Here is a 23,980-nt window from a genome sequence, read left to right as displayed (position 1 = left end):
CTTGTACTCAGAAGCTAATTAGTTTAAGCTGCAGTATCACAGGAATGATAGGTTAAGTATCAAGTAACCAGCACCTCAAGAAAATAAATAACCCCACTGGAATCAGGCTAATGCTGAACTAAGAGAGGTGAAAGAATAATAAAGTGTGATTTATGGGTCAATTTCTCTTTATTACCCGAGACACTTGTATGCTCCTCCATTCTTTTTTTTTTGATGTGGACCTTTTTTTTTTTTTTTTTTTTTTTTGATGTGGACCATTTTTAACGTCTGTATTGAATTTGTCACAATATTGCTTTTGTTTTATGCTTCGGTCTTTCGGCCCCCCCGAGGCATGTGGGACGTCAGCCCCTGATGATCAGGGGCTCAACACATACCTCCTCCACCAGAAGGCAAAGGCTTAACCACTGGACTGCCCGGAAAGTCCTCTTCATTCATTCTTATATTCACTTATTCAATCAGTGTGAGATCATGCAACTGTAGGTTGTGTGTTTGGACACCAGCAAGCAGAGGAACTCCCCCTACTCTGAGGTTCAGCTTCTAAAGACTTTTTCTGAATCTCATAATTAGAAAATTGAGAAATATGCTTTTCCAAAAAATTGAGCACATTTTGAGTTTTGTTTCTTATTCCTGTTATTAATTTGAATCACATATGGAGACTTGGGGACTCCACTATCCCTACAAGCTCAGAGCCTCATAAACATCTAAATTTGGTCCCCCTTTCCATTAGCATTAACTGAGTGCTAAGTGCCGAGTACCAGGCTACGTCCTAGGATAAAGCTGTTGTATTAGTCAGCGTTCTTCAGAGAAATAGAACCAATAAAATACATATATAAACAGACATGTTATAAGGAATTGGCTCATGTGATAAGGGGGTGGTGCTGACAACCTGCCAAACTTACAGCTGATAAGCTGGAGACCCAGGACAGCTAATGATGCAAGTTCCAATCAGAGGGCCAGTAGGCTGGAGACCCAGGAGGAGATGAAAGCCCAAAGACTGTTAGGGCCCAAAGACTGGAAAGAACCAATGCCCCAGCCTGAAGGTAGTGAGGCAGCAGGGTGTCCCCCTTACTCATGGGATGGTCAGCCTTTTTGTTCTATTCAGACCTTCAAGGGATTTGATGAGGCTCAACCAGATTAGGAAGGGCAATCAGCTTTGTTGTTATTATTGTGTTGCTAAATTGTGTCCGAATCTTTGCTACCGCATGAAACTGCAGTGTACCAGGCTTCCCTGCCCTTCACTGTCTCCTGGAGTTTGCTCAAACTCATGTCGATTGAGTCGGTGATACTATACAGCCATTTGAAACCCATGGACTGTAGCCCATCAGGCTCCTCTATCCATGGAATTCTCCAGGCAAGAACACTGGAGTGGGTAGCCGTCCCTTCTCCAGGGGATCTTTCTGACCCAGGAATCAAACCCAGGTCTCCCACACTGCAGGTGGATTCTTCACTGTCTGAGCCACCAGGAAGCCCCAATTTGCTTTACTCTATCAGAGACACCCTCACAGATACATCCAGATTCAATGTTTGACCAAATATTTGGGCACCCCGTGGCCCAATCAAGTTGACACATAAAACTAACCCTCTCAATTATGAACAAAACTGACTATATCCCACCAGGCTCCTCTGTCCATGGAATTCTCCAGGCAAGAATACTGGAGTGGGTTGCCATGCCCTCCTCCAGGAGATCTTCCCGACCCAGGGATCAACCCGAATCTCCAGTATCTTCTGCATTGCAGGTCTGTCCTTTACCTCTGAGTCACCCGGGAAGCCCCTATGTTGTTACAGAGCCCATGTTTGAGTCATAGAGCAAATTCCCATTGGCTATCTGTTTTACATGTGGTAATGTATGTTTCCATGTTGCTCTGTCCATACATCCCACCCTTTGCTCTTATGGTCTTGATGTCAGTGACACCAACAACTGAATAACTAATGTTGAGTTGTTCCATAAACTCCCATGTACCAGCGCTACCCTGGTGAGCTACAGTGGTGAATGAGACCCAGCCCTTGCCTCTGGGGAACTCTCCCCTGGGGGAGTACAGACAAGTGAGCAGATAATTAGAGCACAGAGTGATTTGAGAGAAGTAACTCAGTGACTTCAGGAGCCCCACCAAGGAGTCTTTTTATCACTGGCCATGGCTGCAGGCAAGTCTTTCCAAGGTGTTCAATATTAATTAATGAGCAGTAATTGAGCACCTGGTCGCTTGCTTTCACCCTTGCTCCCTGCAGTCCCTCCTTCGTACAGCCAGCGAGAGCGATCCATTTAGAATAGAAAGCTGATGAGATCGCTGTTTCCTCCCTTGTCCCTGTGCCTCCCATTATATGAGACTAGTATTCAAGGCTTTCAGTATGGCCTGTCCTCCCAGCATTGGCCCCTGGCTCCCTCTCTGAGCACTCTCTCCTTGCCAGTGGAGTGAGACAGAGCGCCTTCCTTCTACCAGTCAATGGAAGGCAGCATTAAACCCAATGGGCAGAAATCAATGGACAAAACAGGTGCTCAAGCGAAGAATGGCTGACCCATTAAGTAGTGAGTTCCCTGTCCCTGGACGTGTGCAAGCAAAGAGAAGATGCCTGATGGAAATATTTTAGAAAGAACTGAAACTTTAATGGCGAATGCTCCACTATTTTTCAGTCACTTAAATTGTGTCCGACTCTTTGTGACCCCAGGGACTGCAGCACGCCAGGCTCCTCTGTTCTCCACTGTCTCCTGGATTTGCTCAAATTCATGCCCTACTAGCTGAAATTAAAGGTCTCTCCCCTCCCCCCCCCCATTTTTGGTCTCTCTGCCTGGCATGAGGGATCTTAGTTCCCTGACTAGGGATCAAATCAGTGCCTCCTGCAATGGAAGTGCAGAGTCTGAACCCCTGGACTTTCAGGGATTTCTCTAAGGTTCTTTTTAATGTTATTCTATGCTAAAGATCTTTTTCTTATAGATGGGAAGAGTTCTTCCTTCTTGTCTCCTCAGTTCTCCCCCAGAGTAGGGAATACTTATTGATCTACATGGAGTCTGCTCTCAGGATCTCAGCAGGGTAATGGATTAGTGGCCAGAGTCACCGGGCCGGCTCACCCTCTGGACATTATTTCTCTGGGCTGGAGACAGGGCCATGGAGCCCAGGGCTGGTAGACTGGCTTGCCCTGTTCTCTCTCTTCTATGTTATTTATCAGATTCACACAAAGCACTTACTCTGCACAAGGTATCATTCTGATTCCTTTCCAGACATTAACTCAAGTAAGCAAGTAAGCTAAAAAAAACACCTCTAGATGGTAGCTACCGTTATTATCCCCATCTTACAGGTGAGGAAACTAAGGACAGAGAGGTGGAGGAGCTTGCCCAGGGTCAGCCAGCTAGTTAGTGATGAATCAGGATTTGAATCCAGGCAGTGTGGATCTACCCAATGCTTTGCACTGCTGCAGCCATGCCCCTTCTTTCCTTGCTGCCCCCTCTCCCCAACCCGAGAACTTCAAGTTTTAACGTCTTGTTGGTGGTCACAATGGGTCTTATTGGAGAATGAGGGTCTCCCTTTTCCAAACACCCCCAGTTCCCACCACAGACTCATTTTGTCAGCCTTTGGGACCAGGCAGGGCTCATCTCTGCGTGTTTTACTGTCTTACATGGCATTAGCCAGTGCAGAGACTGGCCCTGGGTCATAGAAGACCTGGAGAGAGACTGTGGATGACTCCACGAAGCAGACCTGCCTTCTCTTACAGAGTTAATACCTACTCATCCTGGACATTTCAAATGAATTACCACTCCTTTGGGAAGTCTTTCTTGACCACCTGCCTTGTCCCGCCCTAAGGATGTTAGGCTAGGCTAGGCTAGGCTAGTTTAGGCTGCAGTAACAACCAACCTTAAAATCTCAATGGGCCACTGTAGCTAAAGTTTATTTCTCTGTCATGTCAAGTCATTTGCAGATCCAAGCAACTCTGCAGAGCCTTGCTCCTTCATGTGTAACCCCAAGTTATTTCCATCTTGTAGCTCCACCTCCTCAACACATATGCCTCCAAGGGGAATAAGAGGCTGGCGAATCATGGAGAGGTGTTTCAATGGGTTGTTTATACCCATATTTTTGGCCAGAACCAGTCACATGACCCCAGTGGGCTGGGAAGTTAATCTCCTGAAGTCCCAGGGAAAGTTAATACTAGTAACATCCTTCACACTAGACCAAATTTCTTTCTAATTTCTCTTATGTCTGCAAGTATCTCCCTTTTGAATATCAGTTTGTAATTGCACACTTGTGTGATTACATGATGTCCAACTTTCCCCCAGTCTCTACTGAAATGTAATTTAGAATGTTGCTTATTGTTAAATGAGTGGATGGATGGATAAATGGTTGGATGTTTGGCTGGACAGATGGATGGTTGGATGAATGGGTGGATAAATGGTTGGGTGGCTAGATAGATGTGTGGTTGGTTGGCTGGATAGTTGGATAAATGAAACAGTAGTGAGCCCTTTGTATAAAGATACACATTCACAATTAAGCATTACTTGGATGTGCCTATTTCCTCCCAAGTTTCAGAACTAGTATAATCCTAAGAAGGGTTAATTAAGATTTCCTAGGGGATTAACATCTGAGATCTTTCAGGGAATTAATTACTGTTTGGTGTTAAAGTTGCAAACAAAATCCCCAGGAACAGTTGTAATTCCCTGAACTGGGACACTGCTTCTTCCTCCATTCCCAGGCTTGCTCATCTGCTGGTCCTCACCATGGTGGTTAAGGGTGTTGGGAGTATGTGATGTCTCGGCTGGGAAGTGCTCCTTGCCTTAGTCATATTATAGTTGCAGCTTTCTTAGCTCATAACATCTGGGTGAAGATGAGGATCAAAGAGACATTACAACAGCAAAAATGTGCCCGCCACTCCAAGATAATATGTGGCATTGAACACTATGTGTATCTGCTTTTCTGATGGCTAAGGCAGAGTGGCGGGGTCGGGGGGCACTCCAGGGCAGAGATGGCTTTTCAGTATGTTAAGTGAGTGGGGGTGTGGGGGGTGGCTTTCAGAAGGTGGAAGAAGACTCTAATCTATCATAATCCCTTTTCCTCCTAGGATTTAAGGTTCCTCTTCGACATCATCTGGACTTTCATTTAAATAATCTACTTGTCCCTGTAGCTCTGACACTTAGAAATCACCTCCAGAGAAGGATTTAAAATTAGTCACAATATTCTTGCCAATTGGTCGACACATCTCTTTCTTCTACTGTCCCTCTGGAAACAGAGCTCCCCTCGTCAAGTCTTTACTAAGGAGATTCCGGGACCTAGGCACTCGGCTCCCAAATACCTTTTCTCTACTTTTGCTTTCCCATCTTTTCCTGGACTCAATGGATGCCACATGGTGGAGCTGCTGAAAAGGTACGAAGGGGTCATGGGGTAACAGGAAATACCAGGGAAAAACAATAATTGGTAAGTATTTAAAATTATCACCCACATCATTAGCTATTACTATAATTGTTATTACTATAATCACTATAGGCATATTGAGTTATGGGTTCTTTTATTAATAAGTGAACTCCCTTCACCTTATGCCCTCCCTATCCAAATAATGCCCATTTAATTAAGGCTTAGCTTTTGCTTTACTGCCTCAAAAATATCTCCTGACCTTCAGCCCACACGTTTCTTCCCTCCTCTCAGCTCCTACATATTTTACACGCACTTTCCATGTGTATATCTATCTCATTTTTTTTCTTGTTCTAGTAAACTATTGCTGCAATTATCCCCCACATTAGCAGCAAATGCAATCTTCATATGATGTTTATGGAGTTTTGGTGACAGGAACTAGGAAAGGACAGAACTGAGATGGTTTGTCTCTGTACCAAGATGTCTAGGGTCTCTTCTGGGAAGACCCCAAGGGTAGAAGTGACTTGATGGCTGGGGTTGAAATCACATGGAAATCTCTTTACTCATATGTCTGGCATTTGATGCTGACTATTGGATGGAACACTTGCACATGGCCTCTCCATATGGACTGGGCTTCCTCTTGTCATGGCAGCTTCAGACTTCTTACATGAAGCTTACATGAAGGGTTCCAAAGGCACATGACCCAGGGAACCAGGCAGAAGCTATTGCCTATTATGAGCTAGCCAGGGTGTCACGTATCACCACTTTAAGCCCCAAGCCTGCTCAGATTCAGGGGGGAGAAACAGACCCCACCTCTCTGTGAAAGGAATGTCAAAGACATAGTGTTAGAGCGTTTGGGGTAGGAGGTATTGTTACAGCCATCTGTGGAAAGTATCATCTGCCACAGTCCTAGAAATATTCCCTCTGGAATGGGGACCATGACTTAATTTTCTTTCAGTCTTTTTTAGACCCATTACACAGTATCTTTTTTTAACAGTAATTTTTTAATTTAAAATTTTTATTTATTTATTTTTGGCTGTGCTGGGTCTTTGTTGCTGCTCACAGGTTTTCTCTAGTTGTGGTGAATGGGGGCTACTAATTATGGTGTTCCAGCTTCTCATTCCAGTGGCTTCTGTTGTGGTGGTCCATGGGCTTAGTTGCTCCGCAGCATGTGGAATCTTCCTAGACCAGGGATTGAACCTGTGTTCTCTCTGCATTGGCAGGAGTATTCTTAGCCACTGGACCACCAGGGAAATACCTACCATGGTATCTTGAAAATAATACATGCTTAGCTATATTTATTGGTTGATTAACGGGTCTGTGATGGAGACAGCCACATGACTGTTATCGGTTAAGACAATTCAGGTTGAAAAGCATTTTAAGATGACAAATCACTCATGTATATGCATCTTTCAAAGATCACTTAAATATCACAAAAACCCTGCCCGGGAAGTGTTTCATGAGTTCACAGAGGCCTCAGAGAGTTTAGACAATTTGTGCAGCATCAACACAGCTGGTGAGGGACAAATCAATCCAGGATCTGCCTCCCAGTGTGTGTCTTGTCCTCAGAGTGGCAAATGCCCAGTGGAAACCTGGGTGGGGGAAAAAAAAAGGCAGGTAAATAAGACTCTCCAAATGTTTGTCTTGAAGTTTTCGCCAATCTCGAATCCAGCATCTGCCGGCTATTTCTCCTTCCTGCTCTGCCCCTTTCCAGAATGCTCAATCAAGAAAGTACTCTAAGTTCAGTGTCAAAAGCCAGGCTGCTGGTAACCAAAGATGGTTGGCAAATGGTTTTTGAACAAACTTGTCTCGTGCAATGCTGGGTCGGTTTCACAAGTACATAAAATAACAACGGAATCAAAGACATAAACAAGAACAAGCCTGTAACCGTCACAGAGCTGGGCAGGCATGGGGGAAGGATGCCTTTGCCCCGCCTGTTTTTCTTTGCAGGCAATTCCAGCGCTCCGGCCATCTGTTCCTTGTTGTGGGTGGTTAAGTGAAATGGGCTGCCAATACAAATAGCCCCACTTGAGGTTTGTTTGCATAAATTGTTTTGAAAGCTTCATGACGAATTTTCAGGATTACTTGCAGTGGTAGGGACCTCGGTGGAGGCGGAAATATAAATTTAGAGATGCCAGTTGGAATCTATTAATTTGCTTGCAGCCCATTACCCTGGGTCTGCTGCTTCACTGGCTGTGTGACCTTGGGCCAGTGAATTAACCTCTCTGAACTCTAGTTTATCCTCATCTGCTCCATAGGAGGCAATAGGCATAGTAGCTACCTTATGGGATTATGAATTGGAAGGAAGATGATACATGTAAAATACTGAACTCAGGGACTGGCATGTGGTGTGTGCTTCATAAATGGAATTGATTAGTCTTTTTGCTGAAATGAAAGGAAAAACATCCCCATCAGACAGCCCTGGGTGTGTATCCTGGCTAAGTAACTTGCTATCTCGGTGAAATTGGGAGATACATATTTTCTCTCTGAGCCTCGGTTTTTAAATCTGATTAGTAACAGATCATGAAGACTACTTGAGGCACCACATGTAGTTCTATGTCCAATGGTCACGTTGGCTGCCACTGTTGTTATTCCATGGTGGCCTTGGCTGGGCTACTTCCAAATGAGTTTGAGCCCTTTACTGTCTACATCTGGGATGGCACGTCATTCTGTCTCTTGTGTCTCTTCTGATCTTGGTTGGAGCAGCTTCTTCAGAAGGAGCTACGTAGGGAAAAGTGATTGGTGTTGTCTGCTGGAGGTGAGGATCGAGGCATGAGGAGTAGGGGAACCCAAAGGTATTTGATGACTTTGTTCTAGACTCTGGCAGGGAAGATATTACTATTGCCTGCACATATTCACTGGTAAGGGAAGAGGATGCAGAGTGAAGTCATCAGGTAGAAGGAGGCCATAGATCATGACTGCCAACCTCCAAATGTTGCAACCCTTGAGCTGGAGGTTTGCTTGCCCTGTGCTGCTAAGTATCTTGGGGAACATGTTGGGGGGAATCCCAAGGGAAATCATTCATTTGGGGTTGCTTTGGGGTAAGAGAGAAAAAGAGACAGACAGGAAGGAGAGAGAAGTTACAAGAGCAGGAGACCAAGAAGGATACAGAAAGAAGCAGGCAAGAGACAGAGAGAGAAAGAAAGAGAGATAGGAAGATGAAGAGACATAGAATCCAAGAGACATGGAGGAGGAGACACAATGGGGAGAAAGAGGGCTTCCCTGGTGGCTCAGTGGTAAAGAATCCACCTGCCAATGCAGGAGACACGGGTTTGATCCCTGATCCAGGAAGATCCCATGTGCCACGGTGCAACTAAGCCACAACTATTGAGCCTGTGCTCTAGAGCTCGGGAACTGCAATTACTGAGCCCTCGAGACGCAACTACCGAAGCCCAAGGGCCTAGAGCCCACGCTCCTCAACAAGAGAAGCCAGCACAATGAGAAGCCCAGGCACCATGAGTAGTCCCTGCTCGCCCCAACGAGAGCAAAGCCCGCTTGGCAGTGAAGACCCAGCACAGCCAAGAAATAAATAAACATAGTTATTAAAAAAAGAAATGGAGAGAAGTAGAGATACCCAAGGATGGACTCAGAGAAGCTGAGACAGGGACCAAGATGGAGAAATGGAGAGACAGAGACAATCTACAGAGAGAGAGAAAGAGAGGATGAAATAGAGGCAGAGAGAGAGAGTCAGAGAGATGGAGAGACAAACGGAGATAGAGGGAGGAGACAGGAGAGACTGGCCAATGGCTACCCCTAGCTCCCACACCTGGGAGCCACAGCAAACGGGCTCTAGTTTCCTCTGTCTGGAGAGTCCGATCTGCACACCCAGGATCCCTCAGAAGTGGCAGTGGGCCCCCATCTTGTCGCCCGGACACCAGCTGCCAATCAGGCCTCGGCTGGCATGCTGGCAGGAACCTTTCCAGCTCCCAGGAACCTGACCTGGTTCTTTCATCTTTCAGCTCTGCGGTCCCATCTCATAAATGCAGACCAGGAGCTGCCCAGATGAGGCGAAGGGCCAGGGCTCGTGGCCATGCCCGTCGAAGCCTTTCTGCCGATGACAGTTAAATTGTCGGGGCCTCTGTTCTTCATTTACATCACAGACGCAAGAGTCCTCTGACGACCTCCCCCAAATGAAAGCCAGCTGCCCCCCAATCTCATCCACTGTGCATTTTGCTTCACTTCAGACAGTCTTCTGACTTTCAATTCAAACCTGCCATTCTGCCTTGACAGGCTGTAGGGCTTAATGATATTTTATTGTGTGATTTCACCAAACCCTAGAGTTTTGCACTTATTTTAAGCTAATGGACTAAATCTGGACCCATTTGCTAAAACAAGCTCTCTTTTAGTAAGGAGTAGAGTGGTTACACATAAATCAGGGTTTCAGGTGAAATATTAGGTTTCTATTGCAGCTAACCAAGCAACAGGCTGTTCTTTTATGTGATTGGTATGGCAGCCGACACAAGGCATGTTTGAAACTTGCTTTCCTACTGGGAGGGATGCGCAGCAAACTATTTTTGTCCAAAGCCTTCAGTCATTTGATAAATGTTTGCTGAGCTTCTATTGTATGTAAGTCCTTGAGGCATATGCAATTGAAAAACATGATCCAAAGGAGATTAGGTGCTGGGTGGAAATAAGGATGGAAAAGAAAGGACTCAGGGCCTTCAGTGTGGAGCGGAGGGCACAGTTCAGGGGACATTCCCGGGCAAGCGAATCCACTATCAGCTTTGTGAAGTATGTGGCTTGGAGGGTAAAGCTTCAAACTGGGGGAGGATGTTAGAGCAGTGGCTCTCAACCAGAGATGATTTTGCTTTCGAAGGGATGCATGGCAATGGCTGGAAACTTTTTCGGTTGCCAAGTCAAGGAGGATGGGGGTGTAACTGAACGTTGTTCAGTGTACAGGACAGTTATCCACAACACAGATGATATGATTTGAAAAGTCAATGGCCCAGGACTGCCCTGGGCTTCCCTAGTGGCTCAGACGGTAAAGAATCCACCTATAATGCGGGAGACTCGGGTTCAATCCTTGGGTGGGAAAGATCCCCTGGAGGAGGGGATGGCAACCCACTCCAGTATTCTTGCCTGGAGAATCCTATGGACAGAGGAGCCTGGCAGGCTACAGTCCATGGGATTGCCAAGAATCGGACACGACTGAGCGACTAAGCGCAGGACTTCCGGGCTGGTCCAGTGGTTAAGAATCCAACTTGCAATGCAGGGACTGAGGGTTCAATTCCTGCTGGGGGAACTAAGATTCCACATGCTGCAGAGCAACCATACCTGTGAACTGCATCCACTGAGCCTGACCAACACAACTAGAGAATCCGTGGGCCTCAAGGCAAGATCCTGCAGGATTCGGCAAAGATCCCGAGCGCCACAACTAAGACTCAAAGCAGCTAAATAAACACATAAATATTAAAGAATGTCAATGTCTCTGTTATCAGAAATCCTGCTTTATTTTTATTTTTTTTGGGGGGGCTGTGATTTTGTTTTCTTAAGATTTTTTAAAATTGAAGTATAGTTGATTTACAACATTATATTAGTTTCAGGTATACAAAATAGGGGCTTCCCAGGTGGCACTAGTGTTAAAGAACCTGCCTGCCAATGCAGGAGATGTAAGAGACATGGGTTCGATCCCTGGGTCAGGAAGACCCCCTGGAGGAGGGCATGGCAACCCACTCCAGTCTTCTTGTCTGGAGAATCCCATGGACAGAGGAGCCTGGAGGACTACAGTTCATAGAGTCTCAAAGAGTTGGACATGACTGGAGAGACTTAGCATGCACACATGCATACAAAATAAAGATTCAATATTTTTATAGATTATACTCCATTTAAAGTTATTTTAAACATTGGCCATGTTGTCTGTGCTGGAGAATATATCCTTGCAGCTTATGTATTGTATAATACTTCTTAATCCCCTTTCCTGTCTCTGTTCCCCCTCCCCACTGATAACCACTAATTTGTTCCCTATATCTGTAAGTTTGTTTCTGCTTTGTTATATTCAGGAGTTTGTTTAATTTTTTATATTCCATGAATCATAACATACAGTATTTTTCTTTCTCTAACTTACTTCACTAAGCATAATACCCTCCAGGTTCATATATGTTGCTGCAAATGACAAAATTTTGTTCTTTTTAATGGCTGAGAAATATTCCACTGTATATATGTACCATATCTTCTTTATCCACTCATCTGTTGGTGGACACTTAGGTTGCTTCCATGTCTTGGCTATTGTAAATAATGTTGCTATGAGCATTGCAGTGCGTGTATCTTTTTGAATTTGGTTTTCATTTTCTTTGGGTATATAACTTGAAGTGGAATTGTTGGATCATGTGGTAACTCTATTTTTAGTTTTTTTTTAAGGAGCCTCTATACTGCACCACTTTACATTCCCATCAACAATGAACTAGGGTTCCCTTGTCTCCACATCCTTGCCAACATTTGTTATTTGTTGTCTTTTTGATGATAGCCATTTTCACAGGTGTGAGGTGGTACCTCACTAGTTTTGATTTGCATTTCTCTAATATTTAGCTATGTGAAACATCTTTTCATGTTCCTGTTGGCCGTATGTATGTCTTCTTCAGAAAAATGTCTATTCAGGTCTTCTGCCTATTTTTTAATTGGGATGATTTTTTCTACTGAGTCATATGAGTTGTTTATTTATTTTGGATAACAGCCCCCTATTGGTTATATCATTTGCAAATAGAGAAATCTTGCTATGGATTGAAGGAAATGTGTCTGGTAATATACAGGATCCAGATGGCCAGGTGGTCAGGTACAGCTGTGCAGGTTGTGTACTGATCAACTCCAGTGGGTGCTAGTCACATCACCTCTGATGGAAGAGGGCCCCTTGGAGTTGCACAGTACAACAACCCTGACAAGGAAAAGTACAAGCAAAGACACAAAGGCAGAATAGTTTGTGTGAGGTTTAACTTGAGAATAAGGTGCTTGGAGTGGATTAGAAAGGAGTGAAAAGTTAGGGTTGGTTCTAGGATCTAGGACTTTGTTCTGTAAGCATTGGGGAGCCACCAAAGCCTTTGGAAAATAAAATGGAAAGGTCTGGGATGTGCTTTGCAAAGACACAGGGGGCAGCAGCATGTAACATAGACTGATGGCATCACAGGTAGAGAAGGTTAGAGAAGGGAAAAATGCTATAAGAAAGGACACCAGCATGAAAAGTACTGCGTAGTCTGCGGGATTATGAAAGATGGGCCTGGGGAGCAGAGGGTGAATCATGAAGGTGGATTAAAGGGATGAGGAGGGAAATAAGGATGTCTGTACAATGAGGGCCACCATCTCCAGACCCCTCTTGAATTGATCTCAAGTGGAACCTCCTCCCAGACTTGATTGTGAACTGAGCCCTCTCGTCTTTCAGGTGCCCAGGCTGTCCTGAAGCACCTTTTTTGTATCATGTGTAATAAATGAAGCATTGTTCCTTAACATTAAGATGGCTTTGCTTTTGTGGTGGCAATGAAACCGAGAGAAAGGAAGGAAAACTCGAAAGCTTCCTGAGGATGACTCTCTGGGAGCAGAAAACAGGGATTTAGGTATTTGCTGTTGAGGTGAAGGGACCATGATCCAAAGGCCGTTCTGGTAAGCCCTGGGTGGCTGACAAGCAGGGTCAAATGCTTAACATTGAGAATTAGCTGTGCTGGTCCCTCCCTGCTACCTCGTGTGGCTGTGGGCTATCCACACCCACACCCTGGCTCCCAGTCTCCCCAGCTTTAAACTGGGTATTTTCCCATCCTTTTGCATTAAAGTCCATGTAATGGGTAAGTGTGATGATGGACTAATCAGGTGTGGGGTGAGGCGCTGCAGGAGTTACTTATTATTAAAGTGTATATTTTTGGTCGATCACTTAAAAGGCCGTGCAGGGTGTTGTCTTGCAGTTTAGAAACCAATACTGCATTCTGGTAAGTGAGTATGTGCCGTGAAATTGCTTTGGTTGTGTCTGACTCTTTGCAACCCCATGGATATAGCCCACCAGGCTCCTTTGTCCATGGGCTTCTCCAAGCAAGAATACTGGAGTGGGTTGCCATGTTCTCCTCCAGGGGATTTTTTTGACCCAGGGATGAAACCCACTTCTCTTATTTCTCCTGCCTTGGTGGGCGGGTTCTTCATCAGTAGTTCTTTAACTGGGAGGCCCGAGAGTGAGTGGGTGACCTTCAGCTAAAGAATGAAACTTTTTGGGCTTCAACTTTCTAAATCTTTGCATCAGTGGGGATAATAGTACCATTCTGTAGAATAATTATGAAAGTTAAATAAGTCAATAAATGTAAAATGCTTAAGTAGTAGCTGGCAGAAAGTAAATAGTCAATAAAATATGGTGTATTTTGATCATCATTTTCATTAGTCTCTTTTCTAATCGCTTATGCTTTAGGATTTGAGAGGTGACTCTTGAGAACCAGTGGGTGTGTTCTGTGTAAAAGATACTCAACAGATCAAACACAGGAAATGAACTGAAGCATAGTTGAATTACAATGTTGTGTTAATTACTGCTGTATGGCAAAATGACTCAGTTATACATACATACATATATGTATATGTTCTTTTTCTTTTTTTGTTTCATTTATTTTTATTAGTTGGAGGCTAATTACTTTACAATATTGTAGTGGTTTTTGTCATACATTGACATGAATCAGCCATGGAGTTACATGTATTCCCCATCCCGATCCCCCCTCCCACCTCCCTCTCTACCCGATCCCTCTGGGTCTTCCCAGTGCACCAGGCCCGAGCACTTGTCTCATGCATCCAGCCTGGGCTGGTGATCTGTTTCACCCTAGATAATATATATGTTTCGATGCTGTTCTCTCGAAACATCCCACCCTCGCCTTCTCCCACAGAGTCCAAAAGTCTGTTCTGTACATCTGTGTCTCTTTTTCTGTTTTGCATATAGGGTTATCATTACCATCTTTCTAAATTCCATATATATGCGTTAGTATACTGTACTGGTCTTTATCTTTCTGGCTTACTTCACTCTGTATAATGGGCTCCAGTTTCATCCATCTCATTAGAACTGATTCAAATGGATTCTTTTTAATGGCTGAGTAATATTCCATGGTATATATGTACCACAGCTTCCTTATCCATTCATCTGCTGATGGGCATCTAGGTTGCTTCCATGTCCTGGCTATTATAAACAGTCCTGCGATGAACATTGGGGTGTACGTGTCTCTTTCAGATCTGGTTTCCTTGGTGTGTATGCCCAGAAGTGGGATTGCTGGGTCATATGGCAGTTCTATTTTCAGTTTTTTAAGAAATCTCCACACTGTTCTCCATAGCGGCTGTACTAGTTTGCGTTCCCACCAACAGTGTAAGAGGGTTCCCTTTTCTCCACACCCTCTCCAGCATGTATTGCTTGTAGACTTTTGGATAGCAGCCATCCTGACTGGCGTGTAATGGTACCTCATTGTGGTTTTGATTTGCATTTCTCTAATAATGAGTGATGTTGAGCATCTTTTCATGTGTTTGTTAGCCATCTGTATGTCTTCTTTGGAGAAATGTCTGTTTAGTTCTTTGGCCCATTTTTTGATTGGGTCATTTATTTTTCGGGAATTGAGCTGTAGGAGTTGCTTGTATATTTTTGAGATTAATCCTTTGTCTGTTGCTTCATTTGCTATTATTTTCTCCCAATCTGAGGGCTGTCTTTTCACCTTACTTATAGTTTCCTTTGTTGTGCAAAAGCTGTTAAGTTTCATTAGGTTCCATTTGTTTATTTTTGCTTTTATTTCCAATATTCTGGGGGGTGGGTCATAGAGGATCCTGCTGTGATTTATGTTGGAGAGTGTTTTGCCTATGTTCTCCTCTAGGAGTTTTATAGTTTCTGGTCTTACATTTAGATCTTTAATCCATTTTGAGTTTATTTTTGTGTATGGTGTTAGAAAGTGTTCTAGTTTCATTCTTTTACAAGTGGTTGACCAGTTTTCCCAGCACCACTTGTTAAAGAGGTTGTCTTTTTTCCATTGTATATCCTTGCCTCCTTTGTCAAAGATAAGGTGTCCATAGATTCATGGATTTATCTCTGGGCTTTCTATTCTGTTCCATTGATCTATATTTCTGTCTTTGTGCCAGTACCATACTGTCTTGATGACTGTGGCTTTGTAGTAGAGTCTGAAGTCAGGCAGGTTGATTCCTCCAGTTCCATTCTTCTTTCTCAAGATTACTTTGGCTATTTGAGGTTTTTTGTATTTCCATACAAATTGTGAAGTTATTTGTTCTAGTTCTGTGAAAAATACCGTTGGTAGCTTTATATATGTTCTTTTTCATATTCTTTCCATTATGGTTTATCACAGGATATTGAACATAGTTCCCTGTGCTACAGAGTAGGAGCTTGTTTTTTGTCCATCCTATGTATACCAGTTTGCACCTGCTAATCCCAAACTCCCAACCCATCCCTCTCCTTCCCTCGTGACAACCTCTAGTCTATTCTCTGTGTCCACGATCTTGTTTCTGTTTCATAGATAGGTTCATTTGAAACACAGAGAAAGACTCTGACCTAGTCTCTCAAGAAGTTCATTTATCACCATTGTGCCTCTTTTCTGAGTGTCTGTTGAACATGAGGGTCAGTCTTTGGGAGTTAATGTTTCCCTGAATCGTGCCCATTATAAACGAGCTGCCCTCCCATTTCTGCATTTAGCATTGGGGGTACAGCCAGGGGACCCCATCAGCTCAGGGTGGAAACAGCCATTGGCAGGTGATTCCTAACAGGCTGGAGTGAAAGGTCTTTGGTTATGCCCAGTAAGTTTAACAAACTAAAACAGAAAACAAAAAACCCTCTAATTTGGACAAAGTGATTTAAATGTGTGTGTTTTGAAGGAAACTGGAATAGCTTACAGGAGGAAACTTACAAATCTACGTTTCTGGAAAATATAAGCTGAAGCTTCATCCACTGTTGCAAGCATTCACAGTGCTCCCTGCAGGAGGAAGCTTGTCCCCTTATCTTGTTGTGCTTACGTCCATGTATAATGGATGGAAGTGGCCCTGGATCAACTGATTGTGGGGTGAGGATCTGTTGGTTGTATTTGTTATTAAAGTGTTTATTCCATCAGTCGACTGTTTACACGAGCGGCTAGAATACAGAGCAACTGACAAAAACCATCTCTCCCCCTCAAAGAGGAAATGCTTGAGCCCATTGTCCAAAGGTTTGGGGAAACCCTGGGTGACTGACTGGAGCGATCACCTCTTTCGGGTGAAGTGTAAACAAGGATGAGGGGAGCTCCTCATGTGGACGTGGGAATTGTCTCAGTAAGAACCAGCTGTTCTTACTGTACCTCCATCACTGTATCTCATTTAAATCCACACAGGTCAAAGTTCCTGTTTCAAAACTGGACCCTCTGCGGCAAATCTTGCCAGCATTCAGGTGGCAAGATAATGCCAGATTCACCCCGGGAAGCTCTTTCACGCAGGCCTTCCTTGAGTCAAGCCCGGCGTGGCCCCACCTTGGGGCCATGAGCTCACATGGCCACTGGGTGTCGCTGTGCCACTGGGCTGGGCCACAGGGAGCATTTATCTGGCTGTTAAAAAACCCTGCCTCTTAAGGAAAACAGTAGAACATGACAATTGGGGAGCTACTCAGAAGGGTCTTAACTGTAATGCAAGCCTTGTCAAAAAGATGATGTTTACCATAGGAGGCATTTTACATGACTAACTTTCACATGCTAGGAGACAGTTTAGATCCACTTTGAAACAAAATGAAAAGAAGAAAAGAAAGGCAAGAGAGAAGCTTGGTTCCTAAGCCCCCAAATTGTGATATTCTGATACGTTATGTGGTTGTGTTACAGGATGATGAACACAGGGTGGATTTGTGTGTGTGTGTGTGTGTGTGTGTGTGTGTGTCTTTTTCTTTTTTCTTTCTTACTTTTTTGGGTTCTGACAGCTTTTACTTCCCCCCACCCCCTTCCAAGAGCCACAAAAAAAATGTTTTTCAAATGAACACAGGCAAGGATGTGTCACCCCGTGATGGATTGCTCACTCCAGTTCAGCTTTTGATAATTAAGTTCTACTCTTCACAGACGAAGGCTATTCTGCCAAATCCAAAATACCCTGGAAAATGTAAAATTAGAACCTTATGAGAAAAAAGATTAAAAGAGCTAAATATATATGTATGTAGTTTGGCTAAGTGGTGATTGGGGTGGGGTGAGGTGCAGAGAGGGGCTGTGATCTCTACAGGGACACACGGCGAGGAAGGGGAATATTTATACACAGGGACAAGGTTGAATTAAGAGTAAGTACATGACTTAAATTTAAAAAAAGAAGATGTAGGACAAACATCACTATAATAGCCCTGACTGATGGAGGCTGTGCTTCAATTAGGGTAGCGTCTCAAAGGGGAAGTATTAGATACTCCAACGCTTGAGACATTTCATGCAGGTTTATCCTAAACACAGGCTGGCAGTACTATACAGAGACGAAAAAAAACCCTTCCTGGTCCCCTAGGGGTGGGGCACGTTTTCTTAAGACTCTAATTTCTGTCTCTATAAATCTTTCGTTTGGAACCTCAAAGTTATACACCATTAAATACAATTTGCTGACTGGAATCTTCAACCCCTGCAGACTGGTTCTGAATCGTGAGCTGGGGAATCCATGTGGCTGCTCCAGAAGGCTGCCATGAGGTCCTGACTGAGGCGGAGGGAGACCGTGCGACCCCGCAAGGGTAGTGTCGCACACTCACGGTCCTGGAGGCCGCCATCTTGTTTTGCTGCCCTCAGGCTGTGGCCGGTGGAGACCAGTCCGTCCTCTGACCGTGGATCAACACCACAGACCACAACAAGCACCAGGAAATACTGAGTTATGAGAAGAGACTGCAAAAGATACTTTAAAAGCAAATTCCCTTACCCCACCATGTAATGTATGGGGGTGGGGGGTGGGCAGAAAGACCAACAACCCATGTGGCCATTACATTCTTGGCAGAGAGCACCCTCTTAGTTGGCTTGCTCAAGAGGGCAGGAGCTGGGTTTCACAAACCGTTTCTATCTCGAGAACTCCTGGTGTTCATTTGATCGCCCTGAAAGCTGGCTCCTTATCTGTCCCAGTAATTTATCTCTTTGGAAGGAGAGAGCAGGGGCAAAGCCAGATGCAGTTGATAAATACACTATTTTGCAGTGTACAATTAGCCTCAGTTAAATGTTAAAATACTACTGACAGGGCCTGCCTTTTTGCTGTGAAACTGATTTTAAACTCAGCCCAACTGGAGCTAGTTCTCTGCCACCCCAACTACTTTCTGCCTGGGGTCGTGGGAGGGTGGGGCAGGAGAGACACTTAGATTTGGCCAGTGGGAAATTTCTCAGGTCTGGAGGGCGGAGGAGGGGATAGAGATGAAAGAGGGCATGGTCAGGCCAGGTCTCTTTGCCAAGAAGCTCTTGGATTTTGTATCCTCTTTTTTTTTTTTTTGCATCCAATTGCAAGCCTGGCCATAAGGGCAGTCTGGCCTGACCCTGGGCTCAAGGGGAGTGAGATAGCTTAAACCTGTTTTGTGTCAGAACTCTCTCCCTACTGAGATGGCTTGGTGGGAACCCAGAGATAAAAAATGGGAACTGACTTCTTGCACAGGGCAGGAAAACAAGCAGGAGGAAAAGAGGCTTCCTGCCTCTCTCTGTCAGCGATAAGCCTAATTGGTCAGGTCTGCTGCTGCGTGTTGATTACACCTCCTAACCAAGCACCACTGACCGGCAAGTGGTCTAACAGTGGCCCCTTGGGCAAGGTTCCCACCCCTGTTATTTGGACAACAACCTCTTCCTTCCCGTGGGCCAGCTTCTTAGGTTATGCTAAGTTGTTTCAGCCATGTCCAACTCCTTGCAACCCTATGAACTGTAGCCCACCAGGCTCCTCTATCCATGGGATTCTCCAGGCAAGGGTACTGGAGTGGGTTGCCATGCTGTCCTCCAGGGGATTTTCCCCACCCAGGGATCGAACCTGTGTCCCTTACGTCTCCTGCATTGGCAGGCGTGTTCTTTACCACTATAAACTGGGTCAAAGATGGGAAGCATGCCCTCATCTTAGGGATATCAGAGCAACTGCTAACTACTTCAAGACCTCTTTGGGGCAGAAAAGGTGCGTTAATTGGATTCAGGAAGTACCGAGTTACTAATATTATTCTAAGTGTGGTTTATGTTTTCATTAAGCCTCAGAATTAAGACAAAAGCTGATCAGGGATCTGAAGCCCTCGTGGCCAGGCTGGGGAGCAGCTGGGCTGGGCTGGCACTAGATACATGCAGACTCTCAGGAGTGAGGTGGGAAAACAGAGAAAGGGGCGGCCAGTGGGCTGTCCGGAGCTTTAGAGCACTGTGGTTCTCGCTGGTTGAGCTTGGGCAAATCACCTTACTTCTCTGAGCCTCCATTTCCTCTTCTGTAAAATGGAAATAGTATTTGGGCTTCTCAGGTGGTAAAGAATCCACCTTTCAAGGCAGGAGACCCAGGAGATATGGGTTTGATCCCTGGGTCATGAAGATCCTTGGAGGAGGAACTGACAAGTCACTCCAGTATTCTTGCCAGGGAAATCCCATGGACAGAGGAAGCTGGCGGGCTACAGTCCCATGGGGCCGCAAAGTATAGGACATGAGTTAGTGACTGAGCGCACAGCACACACAGTAGTTCTTTCCTAAAAAGACGATTACAAGAATTAATTATACCTCCTGATGTCCTCCACCAAACACACATAAGGCTTTAGAAGAGTATGTGGTCCAAAGCAAGTGTTCAATGTATCTTAGCAAATATCAGGATGCTAATTCCCTTTGTCATCCCTGATATTCCTCAACTCAAGACCAGATTTTGATCTATGGGGCACTAAGCATTGAAAACATTATGGATATGGGGACAGGGATGGGGTCACAGAGAGCCTCTTGCTATGTTTTGTGATCATTCTGAAAGCAATATGGCAACACTAGGTTGACCTAAGTATATGTATAATCCAAGGCCCAGTTGTTCTGACCCTGTGTATACACCTCGTGGAAATTCCCAGATTCCCACACAGGTTATTGTAAATAGCAATCGAGAGTAAATCTGTGGCATTGTATTTTCTCGTGGTGGAGACTTGGAGACAATCTGGTAAATTGAGAATGCCTACCATCGAGAACTGAGAGATGGAAGCAATAGACTTAGTGAACACACAGCAGCGGGTCTGGGGTTTCAGTGTGTGGTGTTATGGGAGAAAATAAGAACTATGATGAGAATATGCAATGTGATGCCAGTTATGTAAATTAAATATACATCCACGCCAAGAATACATATTTTGTAAGGGCACATGCAGTCATAAAGATATGCTTTAGAAGGACTGTCTTTGGGAGGGGAGGCCAGTGGATATTAATGAGAATAAACAGATAACCAAATAAATACAATGAAGTGGGTCTTGCCCAACTGGATGAGGGCAGTGTATGGTAACTGAGGGTAAATAAAATTAACTCACCTTCTTGCCCTGAGTTCCAAATGGAGGACTGATTATCCATACATGTTATGAAAAGTAAAAGATTGTATATTCATACATTATACATACATATACAACAATGTAGAATTTATTATATATATATTATTTATATGCATATTATATATATATATACATTAAACTATGACTTAAGTGGAGAAAAGTTTAATAAAGTTATCCTTTTTCCCCATTTAACAGACTTTTTAGGAATAATTTTGGAATAATGCAAAAGACTATTTTGCAATAATTTTATCTTAGTTGGCCAACCGGTTCATTTGGGTTCTATTTCCATACCATCTTATGGATAAACTTGAATGAACTCTTTGGCCAACCCAACAGATTAACAGAAAAGTTGCAAAGAAAGTAGACACTTCCTATAGACCTTTTAGCCAACTTCCCCTTGTGTTAGCATCTTAAGAATCACAGTATATTTGTCACAGCTCAGAAACTAACATCGGTACATTCCTATTGACTAAACTCCAGGCTTTATTTGAATTTCACCCTTCCCCTACTGATGTGGAAAATAGGAGACTGTATTACGTTTAGCTGTCAAGTCACCAATCTGCTATAGTTTCTCAGACTTTCCTTGTTTTGCTCGACTTGATGGTTTTGAAAAGTACAGGTCAGGTTTGTTGAATGTCCTTCGCCTTTGATTTGTCTGGTGTTTTCTCATGATTAGGCTGGGGCTGTGGGTTTGGGGTAAGAATAGCACAGAAGTAAAATACCTTTCTATAACATGATGCATACAATGTCAATATTATTTTTTCTTCTGGGACATTAACCTTCAACTGCTTGATGAAGGTGGCATCTGCCAGGTTTCTTTTTTTTTTGCCAGGTTTCTCCACTGTAAAGTTAGTCTTTTTCTTTTTTAATACTCCATTCTTTGAAACCAAGACACCAAGTCCAGCTCGTACTCAACAAGGGAGGAATTAAGATCCTCTGTGGATTGTGGGAAGTTTCTACTCATATTTCTCAATGCATTTCTTTCCTTTTTTTGTGTGTGATAAAATTCACACAACACAAAACTCACCATCTTAATCATTTTAAAATGTACAGTTCTCTTAATTTGCATACCATAAAATTCACCCCCTAAAGCTTTTGAATCAATGATTTTAGTATATTCACCCCCAATCTTAGTGGCTTAAAACAATAAATATTTACGATCTGACAGTTTTGATGGGTGAGGAATCAGTTTCAAATGGCCAAACAGCCATTTCTTGGCTGCAGGTCTCTCCCAGGCCATTTTGAAGGTATTGACTGGACCTACCCAGGTGGCGCTGGTGGTAAAGAACCCACCTGCCAATGCAGCAGACGTAAGAGATGCAGGTTTGATCCCTGGGTCGGGAAGATCCCTTGGAGGAACTCATGGCAACCCACTCCAGTATTCTTGCCTGGAGAATCCCATGGGCAGAGGAACCTGGCAGGCGGCAGTCTTTAGGGTCACACAGAGTTGGACACAACTGAAGCAACTTAGCATGCATGCACATATGGGTCATCTGAAGACGCCACTGTGGAAGGATCCTCTTCCAGACTTGCTGGTGTTGGTGGAATTCAACACCTCAGAGGCTGTTAGACAGAAGTGCCCTCAGCGGGTTTCTCCACTGAGCCACTCCCAACAGGACAGCTTACTTCAGCAGGGCAAGTGAGAAGAATCCGAGGGTATATGCACAATGAAAATGTCTTTTATAACCTAATCTGGAGTGATCATTTATCACTTTTGCACATTCTATTCATTTTGGGTCCAGCTCACAGTTCATGGGAAAGGATGACAGGAGTCTGCCAGTGCCTGGAGGTGGAGGTCACGGAGGGTCGTCTTAGAAGGCAGCCTACTGCATTCCACAGGAGAGCAGGAACAAGGCATTTCTGGATCTCGGAGTTCAGGGTTGTGTCTTGAATTTAGTGGGCCTTCAGTCAAGGTTTGTTGAAAGAAGAACTCATTTCTGTAAGACTTACTCTAACCAGCTGCTTTGTATCATCAAATTTAACCATTAGGCATTCAGTTCTATGGGTGGTTAGGCAAATAAAAACATAGCCCTTGTCACTTGCCTGCCTCATTTCCTATCCTTCCCCTGAAAACTACATTTCCCAGTTTCCCTTGCCAACTGGCTTCTGGTTGGGGTGAGCCAATGGGGCACATTGGTGGAGACTGAAGGATGAGAGAAGTGAAGAAACTCGGGCGTTTGGCTCCCACCCTCTGCTGCCTTGGGTGACTTCTCAAGCAGGCTCTGAGGCTCTAGTCCTGCCATTTGGCCTCCTCCTGTGGTCCCAGCCATCAGCTGAGCAGCCTCTGGTTCCAGCTTCCAGGCTTGGTCCCTGTCATCTTTGAGCTGCCTCCCCCTTTCCTGTTTGGCTCTTCAGCTCTTCTCCACCTTTGTATCTAATCTTCTGTATTAAATGCCAGTGATTTGAGACGCGGGAATGAGCCCAGTTTTCCAAGTCAGACCTTGACCTGTTCATCCCTTTAAAGTTTAGAATCTCTTGTCTCCTTCGATGACCTGACCTCATGAGATCCTAACGCCACCCTTCTGATTTGGTGGGAGGCGAAGCAGGGGTGTCTTCTCTTTACAGACTCGCATCTGCACTATAGCCCAGTTTGGGAAAGGGGACTCACATAAGGAAACACAAAAGTGCTGAGATTCAATCTGGAATGCTACATCGTTCTGCCCCGGGTCCCTTCCAGGTGTCACTCCAGTTTTTGTCAAGATCCTCCTATGTCCAAGTGCCTTCATGTTCCCTTATAAAACCCCTGGCTCGCCTCATGTTCAGCAGTGGTTCGTAACCCTCTTTTGGTAATGAGGAGCTCTGTGATGATGACCCTGTAATTCCCACCCAGTAAGAGAACTTAGGGGGATTCCCAGGTGGTGCTAGTGGTAAAGAACCCGCCTGCCAATGCAGGAGACAAGAAATGTGGGTTTGATCCCTGGGTGGGGAAGATCCCCTTGAGGAGAGCATGGCAACCCAGTCCAGTATTCTTGCCTGGAGAATCCCATGAACAGAGGGGTTTGGTGGGCTCTAGTCCATAGCATCACAAAGAGTCGTACACGACTGAAGTGACTTAGCATGCACGCATGCACAAGAGCTTAGGAGGAGGGTATTGAAGGGCTAAAATCAGCTCTCTCTGCTAAGCTGGTCATTTTGGTTCAGGGCTGGGCCCTCCTAGAGGAAGTGGCACCCTTTTCAAATTCATTATCCCAAAAGGAGTAACTTTTTCTAAATTCCCTGAAAGTATAATATAGATGAG

Source organism: Cervus elaphus, chromosome 4, assembly GCF_910594005.1.
Source record: "Cervus elaphus chromosome 4, mCerEla1.1, whole genome shotgun sequence".
Taxonomy (NCBI): Eukaryota; Metazoa; Chordata; class Mammalia; order Artiodactyla; family Cervidae; genus Cervus; species Cervus elaphus.
The sequence above is the reverse complement of the archived record's forward strand: the minus strand, read 5'-3'. Positions refer to the sequence as shown.